A 22,337-nucleotide genomic window follows, 5' to 3' on the forward strand; every position below is an offset into this window, starting at 1 on the left:
GTATGATGGAGTTCCAGGACAGTCAGAGTTCACAGAGAAACCTTGTCTCGGAAAACCAAAATAAATAAATAAATAAAAACCCAGCACTCAGGAGCCTGGGGCAAGGGGCTGGGGGAAGCCATGGATGGCCTGCATTGTTATCAGAACCCTGTCTCAAAAGGCAGGGTATGAGGGACTGGAGAGATAGTTCAGCAGTTAAGAGCACTTATTTTTGCAGGGGATCTGGGTTCGACTTTCAGCACCCAGGTAGTGGTTCACAACCACCCATAACTCCAATTCCAGGGCTGGAGAGATGGCTCAGAGGTTAAGAGCACTGACTGTTCTTCTAGAGGTCCTGAGTTCAATTCCCAGCAACCACATGGTGGCTCACAACCATCTGTAATGAGATCTGATGCCCTCTTCTGGTGTGCAGACAGAACGCTGTATACATAATTAATAAATAAAAACTTAAAAAAACAAACCTTCAATTCCAGAGAATCCGACGCCCTCTCCTGGCATCTGTAGGCACTATATGCACACAGCTACAGACATACATGCAGACAAAACACCCATACATATAAAACAAAATAAATGACTCCAAAAGCAGAAAGGAAAAAGTCTGAGACTGTCAAGATTCAGTGAGCAAGGGCACTTGCCCCCAAGCCTGATGACCTGATGGAAGAAACAGCTGGTTCCTGAAGCTGTCCTCTGGTCTCCACAAGAGCCACGGCAGGCTGGACGATGGTGGCACATGCCTTTAATCCCAGCACTTGGGAGGTAGAGCCAGGCGGATCTCAAGTTTGAGACCAGAGCGAGTTTCAGGATTGGCTCCATAGCTACTGGAAAACCTTGTCTTGAAAGAAAAAAAAAAAAAACACGGCAGATACACACACACACACACACTAGGAAAATGTCTGGCCGGATCTGGCAGCACCCTATAAGTAGATCTTACTGTCCTCTCCACTCTTTGAAGGGTAGCAGAGCCTGGCTGGGAGCCAGACTCCCCAGCAGAGTTCCCATAGCGGACAGGTAGAGGACGCAAGATTCTATTCTACACTGCACTCAAGGACTCCAGGGCCTTCACGGCCAAGCTCACCAGGAAGAGCCTCAGAGGCTGAGTTGGGCTCTTAATGTACCCACTCCGACCTTCCTGCGGGTTCTAAATTTAGCCAAACAAGTTCTTCCAGCCCAGCCGATGACGCCGGTACACTATTAGAGGATCAAGCCTTTTCCTGGTGTGGAAGTAATAAAAGAATGCGGCTGTTTGCAGAAGCTGGCCTGCTGACTGCCATCTGACATGGACCCTCGGCCCCTCCTGAGATGGACGTGTGGTTATTGACCGCCTTCTTGGGGACAGTGATTAAAACATTTCCTGAACCGGAGTCTAAATGGCATTTGTGAGTGCGCCAGAAACAAACCCCTAAGAGTTGGGTATGGTAGCTCATGGCTGTAATTCCAACACTTGGGGAGTTGAGGCAGGAGGATTGCCACAGGTTCCTGGCCAGTTGGGGCTACATTGTGATCTTGAGGTCAACCTGGACTAAAGAGTGAAATGAAAAGCAAATTTAGGACTATCTGGAAATCAGTTGGTTTGTTTGTCTTGAAACATAGTTTCTCAGCTGGGCGTTGGTGGCGCACGCCTTTAATCCCAGCACTTGGGAGGCAGAGGCAGGCAGATCTCTGTGAGTTCGAGACCAGCCTGGTCTGCAGAGCTAGTTCCAGGACAGGCCACAGAGAAACCACAGAGAAACCCTGTCTCAAAAGACCAAAAAAGTAAAAAGAAAAATGAAACATAGTTTCTCTGTGTAGCCCTGGCTGTCCTGGAACTTGCTCTGTAGACCAGGCTGACCTCAAACTCAGAGACCCACCAGTTTCTGACTCCTGAGTGCTGAGATTACAGGTGTGCACCACCACTGCCCTGGATCAACATTCTAACCAAAGTCAAGCTTAAACTTTTCCTTAAACAAACAAGGAAGAAGTTAATCCTATTTTGGTAGAACACAGGCAGGGAGGCATCTCGGGGTCCTTGGGGACTCATTGGCTGAGTCCTGGGGGACTGACTGGCCTGCACCCCTGCTTAAAGCCTCCACTGTGAAACAGCACATGTCCCATGCACTCACTGGTCACAAACATGGCATTAGATGTCTGGTCCTAAAACTTCCTCCCTTGGAAACGTGACTCTGCAGTCAGGGAAGTATCGTGGTGTGGGGTATCTTTAGAGTGTGTGAAGATGTATTGCTGTGATTGGCGCATTAAAAAGCTAAATGGACAATAGGTGGGCAGGAGGTATAGGCGGGACTCTGGGAAGAGAAAGGGGGAGACATCAGGAGATGCAGAACAAGCAGGATGTGCAGGAGAAGTAACAGCCTTGAGCTACATGGCAGAATGTAGATGAATAGAAATGGGTTCATTTAAGTTATAAGAACTAGTTAGTAACAAGCCTAAGCGATAGGTCGAGCTTTCATAATTAATAAGAAATTTCTGGGAGCTGGCAGGACAGAGAAAAATTTGTTACAGGGAAGGGCATCCCAGCTGAGTCCATCCCTGAGACAAAGACCCAAGGTTTGGGAATGGGGTGCCCACTCTGAGACACACAGGGGGGGATATACACAGCAAAGGGGTAAGCGCTGTGGAACTTTGGGTTCCAGTGAACTACAAATGGCTTGAGCAAGCCTCCCCCCAAACCCAGTCTCCTCTCTGTTGCCATGACAAACACCCTGATGAGAGGAAGCACGGGGAAGAAAGGGTTTAGTTGGTTTACAGTCCTGGCAATTGCAGGAAGTCAAGGCATCAGAGGCACAGTGGAGAGCGAGAGAGAACAGACCACAGACCCTTGCTTTGTTTGGGCTCGGGTAGCTTTCTCCTCTTTTATGAAGCTCAGGACCCTCTCTGCCTAGGGCATGGTGCCGCCCACAGTGGGCTGGGTCTTCCTATATCAATTAACGACCAAGACAATCCCCCACAGACTGCCCACAGGCCAACCCAACCTAGATAATCCACCAAGACACTCTTCTTAGGTGACTCTAGATTGTGTCAAGGTGAAAGTTAAACCGACCAGCGCCCTCCCTTCCCCCACTCCTCGGATACTTGAACAAACTAGGTGTTCTTCTAGTGAACTTTGCTGAGGTTTCGGGCTTTCAGTGTTTTCTCTATCCCCAAGAAATATCTGTAGCCTCATGCAATGAACATAGCCCTTCTTAGCCTGCATGTTAGTTTTGTTTTTGATATATTTAAGTTTTATTTATTTATTTAGTGTGCGTATGCGTGTGTGCTTGTTTGTGTATGTACACCATGTGCGTGCAGATGCCCACAGAGGCCAGAAAAGGGCATCAGTTCCCCTGAAACTGAAGTTACAGATGCTTGTGAGCTGCTAAGTGGGTGCTGGAAACCAAACCTCTGCAAGAGCAGCTTGACTGCTGAGCCATCTCTCTAGACCCTGGTTTATTCTTTTCTTTTTTAGTTGTTCCTTTTTGGATTTGCTTGTTTATTTTGAGACAAGGACCACTTAACCCAGGCCAGCCTTGAACTCCTGATCTGCCTGTCTCTCCTTCCCAAGTGCTGGGATCAACAGGTGTGCCCCACTGTGGCTAACATGAACGAGAAGTGTGTCTGGGTGAATTTCTGACTCACGGGATACAAACAAACCTCACTGAAGTCAGAAAATGTTCTTGTGTGTCCCAAGTGACCTGACCCTTCCCGCTGCTGAGGTCACTTGAAGGAGAGACAAAGAAGTTTAGGAACAGGCTGTCCTCCGGCAACCTTCCCCGGCTTAGAATCAGTGTTATCATCGCTGTTTCTGGAAACCCAGGACAGAGGGTGAAACTGGGCATTCCTGAGATCACAGGGCAATGGGGAGAGGAAGGTGGTCCAGGCAGAAGCGTGTCTACCCTTCCCTGGGGCTCACGCAGCACAGGGGTGATCCAGGCAAGGCGGCTGTGGTGAGATTTGGGAAGGTGAACATGGTGACAACAGGGAGGGAAGGCAGTGAGCTTGCACCAAGCTTCACCTTAGCGAGCTTGGTGGTGAATGCTGGTGCTGGGTGCTGGGACTAGGACCTGGGTCTGCTGGACCCCGGCAAGCCCCCTTTCACTCCACACTAGCCTGGTCTGCTGCCCGCCAGGCCTCCTTGCCTTGCTCTTCCACATGCTTCTCCCATCAACGGTCCCGACAGACTTGACGGCTCAGGAGGCTCCTAAAGCTGACTGTGGAGGCGGAAAAGGATCAGCCACAAACTTTACCCATCTCCTGCCTCTTCTAGACCCCAGGGAAGCGTGGGTGGGTCCAAGACAACCCAGGAGCAGCTGCTTTGGTCATCAGAGGTACCAAAGACGAAAATCTCAGGGAAAGACAGAGAAACCAAATAGATTTGCAAGTAAACTTCCTGGACCTAGAGCCTCAGCCCCAGGGCAGAAGATACACAGCACAGTACCAGCCCCACAAAACAAAGAAAAGTCCCACATGCAATCAGTAGTAATCACCACTGACCACACCAGGAAAATCAGGTGTGAGTGCCAGGTACCAGGCTGTGCTGGAATTCCGTGAGGCTCACAGTATGGCTCAGAGGGGTGTGCCAGGGCTCCAGGAGGTGCCAGGTCACACTCGGTCATTCCTGGGCTTGAGTATTTGGCTTCACAGGTAGGAGAGCTATAATCCCGTCCTGTACTTGGGGCATGCTTCCTTCAGTGATGACATCTCTCACCTTGCATTTCTTCAGCTTCTGTTGTTCATAAAGACCAGGTCAGCCTGGTCTCCAACTCAGGGCAATCCTCCTGCCTCAGAGTAAGCTACCATGCATGGCTTAACCCTTCTTCTAATAGGTAAGAATTTTTTCTTTTTTTGATTTTCGAGACAGGGTTTCTCCGTAGCTTTTGGTTCCTGTCCTGGAACTAGCTCTTCTAGACCAGGCTGGCCTCGAACTCACAGAGATCTGCCTGCCTCTGCCTCCCGAGTGCTGGGATTAAAGGCGTGCACCACCACCCAACTAACCCATTTACTTTGAAGGTTGAAGCAGGAAGATTGCAAATCAGAGGCCCTGTGAGCTACAAAGTAAGATAGCTGACTGTAAAAAAATAAGGAATAAGGCCGCAGGTGTACTCAGAGATAGAGTGTTGCCTAGGGCAAGGCCCTGAGTCTACTCAGTGCTGAGAGAAAGAGGAAAAGGTGAGATGTTAATCTTCCTGCTGACCTATAGCTCAGGACAGAGCAGGGATGTCTGTGCTCAGCATGCTCAAAGCCCTGGGTCCCATTCCCAGGCCCCCAAAACAAAAGTTAAACCAGGCATGACGAAAGCACCTCCCTCTCCCTTCATCTCCCCCCCACCTTCTCCTAGGCTTGCTCAATAAAACAAAGCAAGCCATGCTGAAGATACCCTGAAGGCAACATACTCAAAGCACCTGCAGCCAGCAGTCTACAGAAGCTGAACCCGTGTGACAGTTAAGATTGTCGCTTGACTCGATCTAAAGCCACCCTGGAGACAAGCCTCAGGCGTAGCTGTGAGTGGTCACCTTAAAAAGGTTAGGAGGGGGGCTGGAGAGATGGCTCAGTGGTTAAGAACATTGCCTGCTCTTCCAGAGGTCCTGAGTTCAATTCCCGGCAACCACATGGTGGCTCACAACCATTTGTAAAAGAGGTCTGGTGCCCTCTTCCGGCCTGCAGGCATACACACAGACAGAATATTGTATACATAATAAATAAATAAAAGAAATATTTAAAAAAAAAGGTTAGGAGGTGGGAAGACCATCCCAAATGTAGGAGGCGTTCCAGGGGCCGACTGAATAAATGGGACACCAGGAGCTGAGGACTAAGTCTTCTCTCTCTGCCTCCTGACCGTGGGTGACATGGTAACAGGCTGCCTCATGCTCCTGCCACCAGGACTAGCCCGCCCTGGTGGACTGTGATCCAGAATGGACCCTTCCCTCCTCATTCAGGATGATTTTTTCCCTACTTCAGTTCCAGGATTTTGCCAGGGTGTTTTTTTCATGGTGACTGGAAAACATAGCCCAGTGCTCCCTCAAGAGAGCTGGGGAGCAGCCTCTACTGACCCTGGATACAGTTCCATGACAGTCTCTGAAGTGGGCAGCCATGCTGGTTCCCTGCTCCTCAGAGGGCATGCGGCAATAAATGCGTGTGGGGTCATCTGGTATTCAGCAGGAGACACGCCCTCGTTAGCTCTTGACCCTTGGACCAGTTACCTACCTGATATCCGACTGTGTCACCTCATCTAAAATTGGGCAGAGGCTGCAGCTCAGCAGAAGGCTGTGTGCTCACCACACTCAAAGGCCTGGGTTCCATTCCCAGCCCCACAAAACAAAAGTTAAGACCAGGCATGACGTAAGCACCTCCCCACAGGACCAGGCATTTTCTTGGTCCTGTGTTATTTTCATGAACATTAAATCACATTTAATGGTATGGTGGCATGTGGCCACTCTGTCATCCCTGGGCTCAAGAGACTGAGGCAAGAAGATTGTGAATTGGAAGTCAGCCTAGGCTACATCCTGAGACCTTTTCTCAAAAGAAAAGCCTTTGGGGAAATGGCTCCATCCATAAAGAGTTGGCATGAGCTCGGTTTGGTTCCCAGCACCCTTGTGAAAGCGAGGTGTGGCAGACACACTTTGTGACCCCAGGGCTGGGGAGACAGAGGTGGAAAGATCCCAGGGGTCGCCGGTCAGCCCACCTAGCCTACCCAGTGAGCTTCAGGCCCACCAGAGAAAGGAAGGTGTCTCTCCGAGGAAGTCTCCATCCTCACTCCACTGGGCAAACTCTTAGGGCCTCAAAGAACCAGCAGTTGTGATGGAGAAGGGTCATTTTTCTACCTGTTGTTTCATTGGTTAAGTAATAAAGAAACTGCTTGGCCTCTGATAGGACAGAAAATTAGGTAGGCCGAGTAGACAGAACAGAATGCTGGGAGAAAGAAGCCGAGTCCGTGAGTCACCATGATTCTCCCACTCCAGACAGACGCAGGTTAAGATCTTCCCTGGTAAGCCACCTCGTGGGCTACACAGATTATCAGAAATGGGTTAGATCAATATGTAAGAGCTAGCCAATAAAAGGCTGGAACTAATGGGCCAGGCAGTGTTTAAAAGAATACAGTTTCCGTGTAATTATTTCGGTAAAGCTAGCTGGGTGGTGGGACGCAGCCTGCCTTTAACTACACAGTTGGATCCAGCTGTGGCCTTAACAGGGCGTGGAAGGAGTGTGTCCGAGGCTCTTGGCCCTGCCCTCCTGGGCTCTGCCTTCTCCCTGCACTACGGACCTGGGACCCACTGTTGCCCACAAGCCTGTACTTAGCTTGGTGCAGACAAACAAATCAGCATTGTATAGCTAAAAATGCACCCTCATGGGGGCTTAGCTCCTTTACTGTCCTATTGTCTTATTGCTGTGAAGAGACACAGTAACCAAGGCAACTATTAAAGAAATCATTTAGTTGGGGGCTTGTTTACAGTTTCAGAGGGTGAGTCCATGGCAGGGAGCATGGTGGCAGGCAGGCAGGCATGGTGCTGGAGAAGTAGCTGAGAGTTCACATCTAATCCACAAGTTACAGATAGAGACTCAGGGCCTGGTGTGAGCTTTTGAAACCTCCACCCCCAGTGGTATACCTCCTCCAGCAAGGCCACACCTCCTCCAGCAAGGCCACACCTCCCTCAGCAAAGCCACACCTCCTTCTACCTCCCAAACAATCCACTAATTGTGAACCAAAGATTCAAATGTATGAACCTTTGGGGGCCATTCGTATTCAAACCTCTCCAGGGTGTCAACGCTAACTGGTCTGGGTTCCATGGTGCAGTCGAGGCTCACTAAGTGTGCAGGGGTCCCAGAAACAAAGTCTCTGTGGCCCCCAAACCCCAGGCTGAACCCACCACTCTCTACCTGTGCATCAGAGGCTTTCACTCAACCCCTCCTGCCCATGCCCCACAGGACATCTGTCTTCCCACCCAGAAGGGTCCAAGTGCCTGGTGGCTTGTCTCTTCTTCTAGACAGAGACGGACACAGGCCTGAGTTCCAGATGTGAGATGGGACCCTGCCCACCTCCACCCCAATCCCAGCTCCAACATCTCAGAATAGCAGACCTTAGCCCAGGCAGCTATATCCAAGACGGGGATCCATGCATGTGGGAATGTAAATTCCTGTCTCACCTGGTTGCTCAGTCATTTGTCTCTGTCAGGCCCTGGCAGTCCTGAGTGCTCTCCTCCATATCAAAGCAAAGGCCACATTCTTTCAGTGACTTCTGCTGGTCTGGCCCAAGAGGTTCCTGCTGCTGACCTGACAGAGGAACTGCTTCAGAGCAGAACAAACAAGTCACTTTTTATTTTATTTTATTTTATTTTATTTTATTTTATTTTTATTTTTGATAGGATCCCTCTACATAGCCCTGGCTGTCCTGGAAGAAGCTCATTATATAGACAGGCTGGTTCCAAACTCACAGAGGCGTGACTTGTGACCAGCCACAAATCACACTTTCAATGAGTCACTTTGTGTTGTGTAGCCCCAATACTGACTCCCCAAATGTTGCCAGGTTCATGAGTGCTGTGCACACTTCTTTCTACACATTGTAGCTAGAGGTTTCTCTCCTACCCACCAGCTCCCGAATGAACACTCAGAGGCTTAGATTAATTACAAACTGTTTGCCAATGGCTCAGGGTTATTATTAACTAGCTCTTGCAAATTAAGTCAACTCATTTCTATTATTCTATATTTTACCACGAGGCTTATGGCTTATTACCTTACATCTTGATTCTCCACCTGCTGCTGGCATTTCTCTGACTCCGCCTTCCTTCTCCCTGCATTCAGTTTGCCTTTCCCACCTAGCTCTATTCTGCCTTGTCATAGGCCAAAGAAGCTTTATTCATCAACCAATAAAAGCAACACATATTCACAGCATAGAGAAGGATATCCCACATCAATACATGGCTGGCATCTTTCTTTCCTTTTTTTTTTAAAGATTTATTTATTATGTACACAGTGTTCAGCCTCCATGTATGCCTACATGCCAGAAGAGGGCACCAGATCTCATTACAGATGGTTGTGAGCCACCATGTGGTTGCTGGGAATTGAACTCAGGACCTCTGGAAGAGCAGTCAGTGCTCTTAACCTTTGAGCCATCTCTCCAGCCCCTCCTTTTTTTTTTAAGGTTTATTTTGTCCTGCAGAGAGACAGTGTCCTCCAAGTAAGACAGATAGCTACCATACTCGTGAAATCTCACCAATATGGTGGCCCGAACAATAACCACACTGGTAACCATGCCAGTGTGGATGGGGGAAATTTCTTGAGGCCTCTTCCCTATATTAAAAGCTACAGACAAACGATGGCTTCTGAGAGTCAAGGAATCAACCCCAAGCTCATGTGCATATGGGCAACACCAAATGGACTCAGTCGTGTCTGTGTGTGTGCGCGCGCATGCGTGTGCGTATGTGTGTGTGTAATGGTAATAATTACAGAAACGGTTATGAATTTAAAAAGAGGGGGAAAAGAAGCAATGGAAATAATGTAAAACGTAGTACTCACGTGTGAAAGTCTAAAAAATATAAACATTTGGGCTGGAGAGATGGCTCAGTGGTTAAGAGCATTGCCTGCTCTTCCAAAGGTCCTGGAGTTCAATTCCCAGCAACCACATGGTGGCTCACAACCATCTATAATGAGGTCTGGCGCCCTCTTCTGGCCTGTAGGCATACAGACAGAACATTGTATACTAAATAAATATTAAAAAATATATATATAAACATTTTGTTTATGTGTGTGTGTCTATGTATGTGTGTGTGTGAAGCACACATACACTCGGGTGCCCTAGGAGAGGGCATCAGAGTCCCTGGAGCTGGAGTTACAGGCAGTTATGAGCTGCACACTGTGGATCCTGGGAATGCAATTCTGACCCTCTGCAGAAGCTCTTAACTGCAGAACAATCTCCGCTTTCCCACACAAATTTCCCCCTACACGGTTTTCTCCCCACAGGAAAGTGGCAGGACCAGCATACGGCAGGGAGAGGCACCTGGAAGATGATGCAAGCCAGGCAGGAAAGAATACATCTCTCTTGTAGGCGTCCCTGTGGGAGTCCTGACTCTGGGTGGGGTGGGAGGGTCTCAAAACCCATCCAGTTTCAGAGGCAGAAAGAAAAGTCTCCCAGATTTAGCATTTGCTGGCTGTGTGACTTTGGGAAACTGAGTTCACTTCTCTGTTCCTCAGAGGAAACAACACAGAATGGTTGCTGGAACAGAAGGGACCTGGACCACACTGGGCTCACAGTGTGAGTGAGGTCACAGGGGAGAGGGGACCTCACTAACAGTGGGGTCTGTCAGGGGATGAGCTGTGAAAAGCACTGAAGACCTGGGACCAGATTTAGAAATTGGTCTTTAAAAAAAAAAAAGGGTGGTGGTGGCACATACCTTTAATCCCAGCACTCGGGAGGCAGAGGCCAGCCTGATCTACAAGAGCTAGTTCCAGGACAGGCTCTAAAACTACAGAGAAACCCTGTCTCAAAAAACAAAAAAAAAAAGAAAGAAAGAAAAAAATGAAAAAGAAAAAAGAAAGAACGTAGAACTGGGCACCAGTTAGGAAGGGGTCAGGAACAGGTCAGCAAGAGCGGGAGGGGCAAAGAGGGGTAAGGGATGACTATGGTCAAAACACATTATATACAGTGAAAATGAAAATGCCATGATAAAACCCATTATTATTATCTGTGATTTATATGCTGATAGACGTGTGTATGAAGAGGTAACCGAGGTGATACCCAAGTCCAGTTAGCAGAGAGCATGATGGGACTCATAGCCAAAATTAATTTGTATTCAGACTATCAGGTCATAAAAACCTCCAAGAGTCAGCTCTGGGCCAAGCCAGGAGCCACTTTCTCATGCAGGCCTCATGGTACCAGGTTGTCTGTTCACATCCTGAGGATGAGGAAACAGAATGAGATGTTCGTCCTACATCGTGGGACTCGGGGATGGGCCAAGCAAGGTCTGTCCGACTCCCAGGCCTATGCCAGGTCACTTTGGAAAGTTCTGGTAGTTATGCTGGGAAGGCCATGGGATCCGGGTAGGGACAGTGGCAGAATTTCCTAAAGCATCAGTGCGACCATCTGCTCACTCACTCCAGGATCTCTGATAGCAGCGGTGGGGCTAGCATGGATGGCCCACCCCATACACTCAATTCTTTGGGTCTCTGAGCCCTAATATCTTTCCAGCGAGGAGCAGCGGGGACAGAAGGAGACAGAGGCAAGACCAGACTTGCAGCTGGAAGTGTTTTTCCACCAGGAAGCCGCCCGGTTCATCTGAGTTTTTTCACCCTTTGTCCCAAGACGCAAAAATGTCAGAAATGCTCAAGGGCTCGCTCTGCCACAGAGGGACAGAGGGACATCAGCTCACCCCATGTCCACTTCCTGCAAGGGGCGGAGGGTCAGGAGCTGCCTCTGGGGAGTGGGTCTGGCTTTGGCCTGTCACATTCTTCCCCTGGGATGGAGGTGGGGTGAAGCCCAATCCTAGCTCTGGCTTCTCTACCTTTGAAATGGAATGGCCATGCCCTGCTGTCCGTCATCTCACAGGTCACGAGCCACCTGTCCCTGTCCCAGGCTTCCTCCTTTATTCTCTTAAGTCTCAACTACAAGCCAGGAGCAGTGCTGAGGCAGGAGGATTGCCAAAGGCTCCAGGCCAGCTGGGCTAAAAACCAAGTGCCTGGTTTGCTGAGTTCCACAGGGACTGTGCCAGGGAGCTGCTTGGCAGGACAAACCCGGGAACCTGAGTTTGACCTCCAGAGCCCACACAAAGGTCAAAGAGAATCGGCCCCAGAAAGTTACCCTCTCACCTCCACATGCCCACTGTGGCATGAACACAAGAAGAAAAGGTAAATAAGATAGAATAACAAGACGGGCGGTGGTGGTGCACACCTTTAATCCAGCACTCAGGAGGCAGAGGCAGGCGGATCTCCAAGTTCAGGGCCAGCCTGGTCTAAAGAGTGAGTTCCAAGATGGCCAGGGCTACATAGAGAAACCCTGTTTCAAATAAAACTAACAGTGATAAAAATACAACAGCAACACAGGAAGTAATCAGTTCAGCCCCAAGGCCCAGGCTTACACCAGGTGCCCTCAGCTCTGCCAATCTGACCCTTTGTATTCACTGGATGCCAATTGCATGCATGCATGGAGGAATACCAACTCCTGATCAGTGCACCAACAAACCCCCATGGTATTTACCAGGACCAAAGCGGTGTGCTTTCTGCCTCATTTGATCTCATGCTCGCCCGGGAGCTCTGTGCTGTCAGTCGCCTGGTATCCCAGAACGCCCAGCAGAGCGAGAGGATTTGGCCAAGATTACAGAGCCCGCAATCTCCTCCCGCTCTGCTTCCTGCAGCCTGCAGGTTCCCGTCGTCCAGACATTCCGACAAGCTGGACATTTTCCGGCACTAGTTTGGATTTCTTGTGCTCCCCGTGTCTTAGACTGAGGCTCCCAGACCTTCCTGTGAGTTGTCTCTGGTGTAATTAACAGTTTCCAGGTTTTTGGATGAGGACATACAGGCTAGGGCTTTAGAGGAGATTGTCAGAGCTGAAATCAGCAACTCTGACCTCACATCTCAGGGTCTTGCTCTCCAGATATGAGGGTCTAAGTTGGTGACAGGTAAGGAAGAGGACACTGGGCCCTGGGGGAGGACTCCTGTGAAAAGAGGAGGAAAAGGGCATGAGCTAACCCCAAAGCAGGTGTTCAGGAAGGACGCTGCCTCTGCCCATGCACACTCAGGTCCTTCCTCACCCCAGGGACTCTTAGCATTCCTTCAATACACACTGAGGACCAAGGGGCCCAGAGCCTTGTGCAAGGCTCCTTCCTGGCTAACTGCTTGGGTGCTAAAGTCTGGTGCCTACTTGGAACCATCTCCCAGGCGTTCTGTGTTGCCAAGTGTTCCCCTCCTCTGCCAGGAATGCTCTGGAACCTGAACAGAAACCCTCAGCATCATTGTCCTATGTTCAGCCAGCCTGGGGAGCAGATGATGCTAGTGCAGGCAGCCAGGGCCTCCGCCTAGGGTGACAGAAATCACACATGTTCTCCACAGTCCCTGACGGCCTGGCAAGGCCATGGGTTTCTTCCTAGCTTCCAGAAAGTCAAACAATCTGTGGGACCCCTTCATCAGCGGTTGGCCCACTCATCAGCAGCAGTCTGTTTCATGGCTAGTCTGCAGGACTAGTATATTGTGTGTGTGTGTGTGTGTGTGTGTGTGTGTGTGTGTGTGTGTGTGCAGGGTGCTGACAGGTTCTCTATAAATCAAGGATGACTTTGACCTTTGCTGGTTTCTTTGTTTTTCTTGACAGGGTTTCTCTGCACAGCCTTAACTGTCCTGGAACTTGCTCTGTAGACCAGGTTGGCCTTGAACTCACAGAGATCCACCTGCCTCTGCCTCTGCCTCTGCCTCTGCCTCTGCCTCCCGAGTGCTGGGATCACAGCTGTGTGCCATCAAACCAGGTTTATGCAGAACCCAGGGCTCCTTGCATTCAAGGCAAGTGCTCTACTGACTGAGGCCCCTCCCCAGCTAAACCCACGTTTTTCCTGCTTTGAACTTCTGCTAAGTATAACTGGACCCTGGCAAGATTCTGTCTCAAAACAAAAACCAAAGGATCGGACTTCCAGAAGAGAGCTATTTCCACCTCAGATCTGTTGAAATTCACTTCCGGGAGCTAGAGAGATGGCTCAGCCACCGAAGAGCACTTGTTGCTCTTGCGGGGGACCTGGGTTCGATTCTCAGCAGCCATACGGTGCCTTACAACCATTGTATCTCCAGTTCCGGGGCCTCTGATGCCCTTTTCTGAATTTTGCAGGCACACCTTGGAGAGCTGAGTTCAATCCCTGGAACCCGCATAAAGGTGGAAGGAGAGAACTAACAACACAAAGCTGTCCTCTGCCCTCCACACGTACGTCATATCATGCATGTGCCCATATACACATACCACATCCCCATAATAAAATAATAACAATGACTTTTAAAGAGAACAGAGATGGGAAGTAATCTGCTCAGAGACACACAGCACTCAGGATCTGAGTCCCAGATGTATGACTGAGGACTTAATGACGCTAAGCTGCTCGATACAGTCACGAGTGGCATGAACTCAGGGTGGGGAGAACCAGAGGAGCTGGATGCACACATATTCTGTCACCTACAAGCCGTATGACTGTCACTGACTGTGCCTCAGTCTCCCCTCTGCGCAAACTCTTAAAGGCTCTGGTTTTAGGATCCAAAGGAAAAGTAAGCCTCCGAGTGTGGGATACGCGGCCAGTGCCTATCACAGAGCAAATATATGTCCTGTTCCCACAGCGTCCCCAGAGGCTGGTGCCATTGGGTCCTGAGTCTCTATCCTGACAGGTCACCTGGCCATTTAGCTGCCAGGGTCCCATCCCTCTGGGAGCAGCCATAAGACAAAGACCCAGGACATATGGTCAGTGAAAGCAGAGGACCCTCAGGGACAACACACTGGCAGTTGCAGCCACTACGGAATCTGAGCTCATACTCAGGTTGCCTTGGCTTTATCTGAAATAAGCAGGTATTGTTAGTTGGTTTTGAGGAGGACGGAACTCAAACCCTCCTGCATCGAGACAATTACCTAAGACCAAGCCTAGTCTGAGAAGTGGCAATTGTGCAAGACCTGGAGGGTCCAGGAAATGGGCTTCACCAGAGGAGAAGCGATGCTGGGTCCTGGGGCAGAGCCGTCCCTGGCCTGGCTGAGAGAGGCAGGCATGGAGAGGGTATGCTGACCTGGCCTTAGAAGGGTGTGGATCCTTCAGGCCTTGTGTTCTGAGTGACGGGGAGCCAGGCTGGGAAGAAGTAGGTACAAACAGAGGATGTGGCTTTGCTGGGACAGTGGAGGTGACCAGAAGCCATGGGTTTCTGGGTCGCTGTTGAGAACAGCACCACCATAGTTCCGTATTTTTACTGGAAAGTCGAAGCTGCTGGGCTCGGTATAAGTGTGTCCAAAAAGTATGGGACCTGGTTAGAGAGTGTTTGTCAAACTGTTTGACGACAGGTGGAATGTGTGTGTTCACACGCGTGCACATCTACACAGAAATAGAGGTGCAGAAACCACAGGACAACTCGTGGGAGTCAGTTCTCTTCTACCGCGTGAGGTTTGGTGGCAAGCACCTTTACCCACTGAGCCATCTCACCAGGCCGGAATGTTCAAATCTTGATGTGAAAAGCATCCAGGATACACGGGTCGAGCAAAAGGAAGAGGTGTGGAATAACATGGGTGGACCGGTCTCAGGGAGCGCTCATGCGTGCAATCCAGCCTGTGGTGCTGGGGATGGAATCCAGAGCCCACACAGGCTCGGCAAGTGCTCTGCCCCTGAGCTGCATCCCGCCCAGACAGTCACACGCCCCCTCTGAACACTTCCTACCGCACCAAATAATAAAGCATGACACACCTTACAGCCTTTTCAAATCACCTTGTGCCTAGCTCTGCTCCACTATCACAGCAAAGCAGCCAGCGTAGTTAACGCCCCCACCTGGGCCTCCTCCTTGGCCTGACAAAGGAGGAGAGGCGGGACTTGGGCGTGAGAAAGATTTTCCTTGCTCTGGCCGGCTCTGGGGCGGCTGGAAAGGGCCCACCTGGCTCCTAGGGTTTCTAAAAATAGAACACTGTCTTAACTCCTCCATAGGGCTGGCTTAGCTGTTCCTTTGAATTGCTCCAAGACATTGTTTCTATTAACACCGTCATTCAATGCACGGGAAAATAGAGGCTGGCAAGATCAAGACCTGAAATGGCACAGAATTAACCAGAAGCTGCCACTGAGGAAACCTACTCTGGATGTGCCTTGGAAGCAGAGCGTGCAGCACCAAAGATGCAGGGACCACAGGTGCAGAAGCCTAGACGCAAAACGCAAGAGTGCAGTGAACTTTGAAGTGCAGGTCCCTACTCTGATGACCCTGGAGGCAGGAGCCTGATGCCCTTCCTTTCCCGGGGCTGGTTCTCCTTGCTCTCACCCCAGGGCTAGAGCCAGAGAGGCCTGCAGGTTTGGTTGTTTGTCTCCAGTAAAAGAGAGAAGCAGAGGGTTTGGGTTTGAAACTCCTGGAAGGTGGAGGCCTGTCAGCGATAAGATCTCTGAGCCCCTGGGCAGTGGTATGTACATCAGGGAGCCAGTGGCGTGGGTCAAAGGCTAATCAACCAGCTCCCAGGACTCTGTGTTCTCAACTAACCTATGCACGCGCGCGCACACACACACACACACACACACACACACACGCACGCACGCACGCACACACGCATCAATGGTTGGCTATCAAGAATGTATGTCGTACATTTTTAAGAATAAAAATAAATTTTACGGGGAATGGAGAGATGCTCAGTGTTTAAGAGCACTGGCTGCTCTTGCAGAGGACCCAGCTTCAGTTCCCAGCACCCACATGATAGCTCACAACCATCTATAACTCCGCTTCCAGAGACTCAAGCCCCCCAAGGCCTTCTCCTGGCCTCCTTGAACACTGCACACATGTGATACACAGACATACATGCAGGGAAAGCAGGCAGACACACGAAATAGAAATAAATGCTTATTTAATGGCCGGGGTGATGATGCATGCCTTTAATCCCAGCACACGGGTGACAGAGGTAACTGGATCTCTGAGTTCGAGGCCAGGCTGGCCTACAGAGTGAGTTCCAGGACAGCCAGGGCTACACAGAGAAACCCTGTCTCAAACAAAACAAAACAGCATATTTTAAAAAATAAATAAGAATGATAATAACACAAGCCAAGCCTGACAAGGCATGCTCTGTCCCAGCCCTCAGGAGGCTGAAGCAGGGGCGTCACACACGACTTTTCTGAAGATCTCAAATGATCGGTTCATCTGCACAGAACCTCTCTGGCGTTTTTTATTCTGACTTGTGCATCGACAGTGGGTGAAAGAGTATGGCTTTCCGGGAATACTGGTGGGCAGTCCTTGTACCTCAGTGCTTGCGCCTGTGAGGGAACTCACTGGGTCACCAAGTGTAGGCAGCCCCTTTCCTGTGTGACTGGCAGAGAGAAGGCAGAGGCGGGGGACTGTGAAGTCCTTAACCAGTCACTTTCTCAAACCCAACAGCAGACAGAATAACAAAGCCAGGTTGGGCCTTTGGGCAATTTCCCACCAAAGCCCATTTCAGACTTCAGAGATGAAATCGCTGAATGTGGGATTGGGAAGGGCTGTGCAGTGACCTGCCGCCTTCTGTGTTCCTGCCATTCAGACGCGACAGGACGCAGCTTAGAGGCTTGGAACTGACACGGTGAGTTCCGAGGGACATGGCTCAGTGGTGGACGACACACTGAGCACTGCTGAAACCCTGGCTTTGTTCCTAGCACAAAGATGCTGGCTGCGGAGCCAGAGAGAGGATTGTTAAGGGACTGTTAAGGGCACCGGCTGCTTTTCCAGAGGATCAGAGTTCAATTCCCAGCACCCACATGGAGGATCACACTGTCTGTAACTTCAGTTACAGGGGATCCAGCGCCACACCAGGCGTGCATGTGGTGCATATAACATACCTACAGGCAAAACTCTCATATGCGTAAAATAAAAAAAGGGTGAGGGGGGGCCAGGAATGTAACTCAGTTGACAGAGTTCTTGCCTAATATACTCAAAGCCCTGGGTTCAAACCCCAGCACTTCATAAACTGGGCATAGTGACATGTGACAGGTGTGCCTGTAATCCCAGCTGGTGGATTGTGAGTCTGAGGCCCTTCTAGGCTTCTTGGTAAGACCATCTCACAACACCAAGAGCTGGCACTTGTCTGTTGTGTGCAAGGCCCAGACTCTGTCCCCACCACCACTAGTGGGAAAGACAAGTGAGAGCTATGTGTACTTGTTACCTGGTTTAAACGGAATTTGTGGCGCGTTTACATAATTCTGGGTTTAGCAAGTAGTTCTCACCCAATTCCTAAGAATCTGACAGTGGGCTTTCTCAGCAAGGCTTCCCCGCCCCTGTGCGGGAACCACACAGTAAACTTGCCTTCACAACTGGAGGCATAGCTCCATCTCTGGAAGCCACACACAGCAGAAGCTCTGAGACCTCCAGGTGAAATCGCTAGGCAGGAGCCCAGGCAGCCACATCAACCTTGTCCATCTCCCCCACTCCCCATGCTGTTCAGCCCTGAGGACTTAAGCCTCCAAGCCTGCAGCTCAAGCTTCCAAACCTGTAGCTCAAGCCTCCAAGCCTGCAGCAGATGGGACAGCAACCACGTCTGCAAGCCCACCAGCATTCCTGGCACCCCACCCTCCCGCTGCCCTGATGCTCTCCTGACACATCTTCATCCCCAGACGCAATGGACAGGAAGTACTCTCCAAGCCCCATCCCCGCCTGCCTCCCACACCCCGCCCCACCCTCACAGGTTGGAGAGGAGACCCAACCCAGGGCCTAGTACATCCTAGACAAGTGCCCTGTCCTGACCTACAGTATCCTTATCCTGGGAATGCTCCTGCCCAGACTCCCAGAATCCAGTTTACAGAAATGAGAAATTTCCTCAAATAAACCCATTGTTGTGCAGATGAGGAAACGGAGGCTAAGAGAAGCATTTGTTAAAGTCACAAAAACCAGGTTCCCAGCCAGGCAGTAGGGGCGCACGCCTTTAATCCCAGCACTCAGGAGGCAGAGGCGGGTGGATCTCTGTGAGTTCGAGGCCAGCCTGGTCTACAAGAGCTAGTTCCAGGACAGGCACCAAAGCAACAGAGAAATCTCATCTCAACAACAACAACAATAACAACAACAAAAACCAGGTTCCCTAGGAATGACAGAGTTTCTGGGCCCACAGCACAAGCCTCCACTTACCCTCAATGCAGGGGTTTCTAAGGCCGCCCAGAAAGGGAAGGAGGTGTGGGTCCACCCCAGGGTTGTTGCCCAGTGGAACATTCCAAAGGAAGTAAGACAGGCCACATCTGGGTGTAGACCTTCACCTCTGGCTGGGAGCCTGGCCCTGGGGGCTTCCCACCTGCCTAGCCAGGCTGCCGAGGACTTCCTGGCCCTGGAACGTAACTGAGCCTCCTTCCTAGCGCCCAAACTAACTTTGTCTACCACCCGCTCCCAGCCCACTGCCAGCCGCAGCAGCAGAGACGGGTATGCAAATAGCCTGCCATGGTATTAATACTAGATTCCCCCCAGGGGAGGCGTGTGGAAAGTGCTGGTGTGTTTCACAATTCTGTTTTGTCCAGAGGAGCCGCGCGGGGGCCCAGGATGATTTAAAACAGATTTTTGAAAAGGCAAAATAAAATTGGAACAAAACCTAGTCAAGGCATGAACCACACTCCCCACCCCCAGCTCTTTCTAACCCTCCCCCCTCCCCCCGACGGCAGCCCTTTTTCTCTCAAGTCTCTGGGGACCCCCTGGACAGCAAGGTTAGGCAGCAGCAATGGGCACTGTCCTCCCAGCCAGTACAACCACCGCCTTGCTGACAGCTGAAAGTGGCTTGAAGAACTGATGCTTGCCTCCTCTGCTCCTTCCTAAGGCAATAGATATCCAGTCTAGTCCACTCCATCCACACTTCCTCCCCTCATCCCACACCTGGTATAAAGACCCGGCTCCGTGGCTTGTCAATGGCACTGATGGGTTTTGTGACCTGGACAAGTCACTTCATCTCTGAGCCTTTGCACGCGAGGGGAGGGGATCATAATCTTTACAAGGGGGAACCCCCAGTATCCCCTAAATTTTCCTTGTACCAATCCGCTTCAAAAGTGCCCAGCACTATGTCTGAGACATAGTGTCATGCAAGAGCCCCTTAAGGATTTTCCGGATAACCACTCTCTTTAGAGACGGACAGGGACACACAGAGGCCCAGAGAGGAAAAGAATTTGCCCAAGGCTACACAGCAAAGTTCTCTCGGCTCCCTTCCAGACTCCTTCTCCTGGCCCTGCTGCTCAAGGTAAGTGCGAGGAAGCGGCCCCTCCCCTCTCCACCTGCACGTGCCAGCCTGCTGGGGACCGCAGTGACACTCACCCGTGGAGCGGGTCTTGATCTCCCGGACCGAACCCCGCGGTCCGGCGCCGGCTGGCTGTCACCGTCCGCGGGCGGGCGGAGCTCCCTGCAGCCCGCTGGCCACCACGAGTGCTGTTTCTGGGAATGCACTCGGTGGCCCCTGTATCCGGCTGTCCCCAGCTCTGGCCACTGCGATAGAGCTTATCTGGTGGGTGTCAGGGTGCAGCGGCCGAGGGACCGGGGTTCCCGGAAGCCTCCAGCCCCGGCCCTGCGCCCCCGGATGCCGCGCTGGCCCGTCGTGTCACCGCGCTGCGCGGACACTCCCCTGCCGTAGCTGCAGGAGGCCACCTCCTACTCCCATATCGGCTGATTCCAAGTCCGTGCAAGGCTCTGGCCCCCGAAGACTCAAACTAATTATGCCGGGGTCCGATGCTTGTCTGGGCTGGGAGGGAACCGAGGGGATGCCTGGAAGTTTCCGTTTACTGCGCTGCACGGGGCTACAGCTAATCACTCACAGGCAGGGTTGGAATCCCTCCCTCCAGCTTCTGCCATTTACCTCCTTCCGGGCCCTAGCCCCTTTCCTCCTTGCCAGGGACCCGGCTGAGCTGACCTGGTTTCCCAGCAGGGCCTCCCCCTCTGCACCACGCTTTGCGGTTGGGGATCCAGAGGGAGGGTCCCAGCTTCTGCAGACCCGGTTGGGTTTTTTTGTCTTGTCATTCATTCACTCACTCGGCTCACACACTTGTGGGGAGAGAGCACATGCCAGGACACACTTGGGGGAGCCAGCCCTCTCATTCTACCACATGGGTTCCAGGAGCCAACTCAAGTTGTCAGGCTTGGCAGCCAGCGATACCGGTTTTTTAATTTTTTATTTTTTTGAGACAAGGCCTCAAGTAGCCCAGGCTGGCCTCAAATTCACTGTGTAGCCAAGGACGACAGACTCGAGTCAACGATCATGCTCAACTTGGCAGGAACTTTGAACAACAGGAATGATCATCTCCAAATAGCAGAACACACACACACACACATACATACATATACATACATACACGTGTACATGTGCACACACATGTACACACATGCATATATGCACACATGCATGTACACACACATGCAAATGTGCACGTGCACATACATATACTACACGGCCCACACATGTACATGCACATACAGTATACACATGCATATACACATATGCATATACACATACACATGTACACACACATATACTGTAAACTGGTTGGTATAGGAAATGGAGAGCACTTACCTAGCCATTATGTAATAGTTGAATAAAATGGAAGCGAGGTTGGACTACGGGGCAGTAGGCAACCACTAGTTGGGTGCTGTGGCCTGTGCGTGTAATCCCAGCATTCAGGAGGCTGAAGTTAGGAGGTGGTAAGTGAGAGGCTAGCCTGGACTACATGACAAGACCTTATCTCAAGCAATAACAGCTACACAAAAAAGCCAGAGCCGCCAGCCTCTGAGACACACTACTGAGTGGGAAGGCCCCAGGATGGGCTGAGAAAGGAGCTCTGAGGGGAGAGAGCTGGTCTTGCACACTCTAGGACCTGAAGTCCCCCGAGGTCATATTAGTGACCTCCTGGAATACTGCCCTGGGAGAGATGGCAGTAATCATGGCTATGGCCAGCCCAGCCCAGCCTACATGGCAGCTCCAGGCCACTGGATGGCACCTGTCCTCGTTGAGGAAGGACACTTGTCCTCGTTCCCCCCTCACACGTGCACACGTGTAAACACGGATGTGGATGCACACACAATGGGAACAGAACAATGGTTTTTAAGTTGCTTGATTTAATTGACTTAGTCAATTGATTAGGTCACCTTTTGCAGTGTGTGGGCCTCCCACACGACAGGCGAATACTGTCCCAGTGAGCTGCACCCCAGTCTTCTTTTCACTGTAGGGGAAAGGATCTGTCCTGGTTGCTCAGACAATCTTCAACCTCAAGTTCACTCTGTAATTCAGGCAGGCCTAGAACTTGTCCTTCTGCCTCAGCCTCCAGAGTGGTAGATGTCTGGAATTAAGGGATTACAGTACCAAGACCTGACTCCGTTTTATGTTTTTAGCGCAGGGGTCTCAAGCCAGGAGTAGAAACTCACATATCTAATCCCAGCACTCAAGACGCTCGGGCAGGAAGACCAGGAATTCAAGACCAACCTGAGCTACACAAGACCCTGTCTCTAAAATAGAAAATCCAGGGATGGTGGTGGGCATCTGTAATTCCAGCATTTGGGAGGCGGGGGCAAGAGGCTCCGAAGTTCAAGGACATCTTTAGCTACTTAGCAAGCTGAGGCCAGCCTGGGCTACATGAGACCCTGATTCAAAAAGAAAATAAAGACTAAAGTCTTTAGATATTGTCCAAGCTGGTCTTGAACTCTTGGCCTCAAGTGAGACTCCCAAGAAGTTGGACTACATTGTGTATTCTGGTACCCAGCCAATATAATTTTGA

General features: G+C 50.9%; 1 protein-coding gene across 2 annotated transcripts in view; it reads right to left on the reverse strand.

The window, feature by feature from the left end:
- The window catches only part of Ripor3 (RIPOR family member 3), a 67,152-nt gene extending 46,769 nt beyond the window's left edge, over window positions 1–20,383 (reverse strand). Inside the window, exon 1 of one of the 2 annotated variants that reach the window (XM_075963146.1) lies at window positions 19,894–20,383. The gene's annotated coding sequence lies outside the window, so the exon portion shown is untranslated. The remainder of the gene's footprint in view (window positions 1–19,893) is intronic. The other variant, XM_075963147.1, reaches the window with a different exon arrangement.
- Between the last annotated feature and the right edge of the window lie 1,954 nt (window positions 20,384–22,337).

The sequence above is a fragment of the Microtus pennsylvanicus genome, chromosome 2 (assembly GCF_037038515.1).
Source record: "Microtus pennsylvanicus isolate mMicPen1 chromosome 2, mMicPen1.hap1, whole genome shotgun sequence".
NCBI classification, from domain to species: domain Eukaryota; kingdom Metazoa; phylum Chordata; class Mammalia; order Rodentia; family Cricetidae; genus Microtus; species Microtus pennsylvanicus.